Here is a 2783-nt window from a genome sequence, read left to right as displayed (position 1 = left end):
CATATTTATATATTGGTATATTATATTACGTATAACATAATACTTTCATGTTAAGAGCTGCCAATATTTCATAATCTTATCAAAATCAAAAGTAAAATTCCAAGGCGAGAGCAACAAGGTCTCTAATTAATGATTCACGTTTATTAGTCACCCATCCTGCCTATTCTCTCTCGCATTCATTCCATCACTGGCTGGGTGATGTTGGCCAAAAAGTCAAAAGTCACTTATTTTCGCTGACGATTCATCGCTCTGTCTTGTGATTGGACGCGCATGAGCAGCGACAAGTGGTGTCAGCCAATCCGCTGCGTTTGTTGCCCACTAGCCCGCCTCCCGTGCCGTACCCTTCAAACTGACGTCACGCCCAGCAAACGCGATACGCACTGGGTTTTTTTAGACACAAGACAAGAGGGTCGCACATTGCGGTAACAAATTCTTGCAAACTCGGAAAAAAGAAGGAGTTTCTTTCTCCACAGACGTAGCTGCCATTTACAACAGACTATTCATTCAAAGGTAGGTGGCCAAGACATGTCCCGAGCTGTTATTTCTGTGCGTTTATGAGCGTAACATTACTGTCATCATTAACTCAGGGGCCTGGGAAACGGAACAGTGCTATGGGTTGGGGCCTGCAAGTGCAATTTTTTATTTGCTTATAATATTTCTTAAATATTATATTGATAACCCCACCTACTGATGGCGCGAAATAACGTTGTACTAACAGGCCTACTAATACAACACTGATATCAATGGAGCGTTTATACAGAAAGGCTCATGTTAAAATGGTAATAATAAGCTAATATTAAGCTAGCTTAATAGCCACACTTAAATGAATGCTATGCCGCTAAATGTCAAGTTACGTTTGTAGAAACAAAGACCGTTTTACATTTTTGTTTACTGAAACCACTCAATGAAATATATATGTTGTCTTTTGCTGTCACTTGGTCGTGACTTGGCTCAGCCCGTGTGTTTGCCTTCGTGTGTACGTGTGAAATAGCTTCTGATTCCTCCTAATTATGTCCTCACATACGGCCTCCCGGTCTCGTGATGTCTCCAGATGCAGAGAAAGTAAACAGAGGCTACAGAGCTGCCCTTGTGTCGGCACAGTCTCAATTACACCAAGTATAAACCCCAGCCTTGTGCTATAGACCTGCCTTTTAGGCCACATTTCTTGGGATGAAACTAAGAATAGTTTTTTTGGTGTATTGTGTAATACCATACACATACAAATAGTACTGATGCCGTGCCATCTGCACAGGAAATGCACCAGTGTTTCAATTTGATTTCTACATTACATTTCCTCTTTTGAAACTCTACAAAAGAAAGGGAAGTTGTTGATAATAAGGGGAAGTTTCCCCAGTATCTTGTGAGATCTTTGTACATGGCATTTACTAAATCAGCTTAACAGCAGCTGAAGCTAGCAGCTCTGAACGGGTTCACACAATTTAGATATACGTGATCGGGTACTTTGTTTTGTCCTTTCTTTATTCTACAGAGGTATTGTTTTGATCAAGGTTAATAACTTCCACCGGTTAAGTGGCTTATTTTTTTTATTGTACATTGTTTAATGCTGCCGTTATAATAACGCATATGTTAATGAACTGACTACGCCTGTTTACTCCTTTGTCAGTAATGCCATTGTCAGAGAGACGTCTCAACTGCACTGTCTGTGATATTATCACCATGATTCTATTGTGGAAACATTGTCCTAACTCACTCACGTGGTAAACAAATGGCAGAGAGAGAGAGAGAGAGAGAGAGCGTGCTGATGATTGTGTTGTTTCCCTTCTCCCCGCTGCCTCAAGGTACACCAAAAACAAACCATCAGGGATCGCTCTGTTCCCCCTGGAGCATGGTAACCATAGTTACAGAGGCCTTGCCATCTGTCAGGCGGTTAACAGACATCTTTTTGAGGAGCGCTGCACAGAGAAGCTTACTGCTGATGTAGGAGCAGGATGTACTACATTAACAGTTGTTTGTCTTTTCTTCAATGAAATGCACTCCGTATCTGTTTAACATTACCCAAGAGTCATCCTTGAACCATGTTATTCATATTATATTACCAAACTAGGTGATCAAAGAGATTAAAAATATACTTTCAACCTCATAAATACAATGTTATTTTTACGAATTGGCAACCGTTTTTCTGTCTACCAATTCGACAAACGCCTCTTGGCTCATTTCAGTGTGCAGCTACTGCATTGCTTTGTATTGGATTAGGATTGGATGTGGATGGAGGAGCTGGAGTGCTATTTAGATGTTTACAGTGTACATACACAACGTGACAGAGGAATCCAGGGAAGGCCTGGCAGACATGCAGTTTTCTGTCTGGCCCTCTGTCCTTTGTTGTGGCCGTTCTACATGAGCAGATCCAGCGATGAAGGCTTAGCATGAGGGTTTGCGATGGGCCCGGATCTGCCTTATCAGAAGCCAATAGGTTGGGAAACGCACATCTTCTCACGAGGTCTAGAGTGGAATGGTTAACCTTTAGACACAAAGCTAGCCAAACAGCCAAAGTCTTTCCTCTGCCGCGTCGTGTTGGTTTCACACATCGCACACAGAAACCATGAGTGTGGGATGTTGCTGTGTGTCTGTGTTTCTGAGTAAAGAGGAAAAACAAAGTGTGAAGATTGGTCACTGCTCCTGTCTCTCTTTCTCTGTCTCTCTCTCTCTGTCTCTCTGTCTCTGTCTCTCTGTCTCTCTCTCTCTGTCTCTCTCTCTCTGTCTCTGTCTCTCTCTCTCTCTCTCTGTCTCTCTCTCTCTGTCTCTCTCTGTCTCTGTCTCTCTCT

The 2783-nt window shown here is 42.4% G+C and overlaps 1 protein-coding gene across 1 annotated transcript in view; it reads left to right on the top strand.

The window, feature by feature from the left end:
• The first annotated feature begins 364 nt into the window (after nt 1-364).
• zgc:165573 (cysteine-rich and transmembrane domain-containing protein 1) overlaps nt 365-2783 on the top strand; it is a 7070-nt gene continuing 4651 nt past the window's right edge. Inside the window, exon 1 of the mRNA XM_031857701.1 lies at nt 365-510. The gene's annotated coding sequence lies outside the window, so the exon portion shown is untranslated. The remainder of the gene's footprint in view (nt 511-2783) is intronic.

The sequence above is a fragment of the Anarrhichthys ocellatus genome, unplaced genomic scaffold (genome assembly GCF_004355925.1).
Source record: "Anarrhichthys ocellatus isolate YVR2014 unplaced genomic scaffold, GSC_Weel_1.0 scaffold19, whole genome shotgun sequence".
NCBI lineage: Eukaryota > Metazoa > Chordata > Actinopteri > Perciformes > Anarhichadidae > Anarrhichthys > Anarrhichthys ocellatus.
The sequence above is the reverse complement of the archived record's forward strand: the minus strand, read 5'-3'. Positions and strand labels throughout refer to the sequence as shown.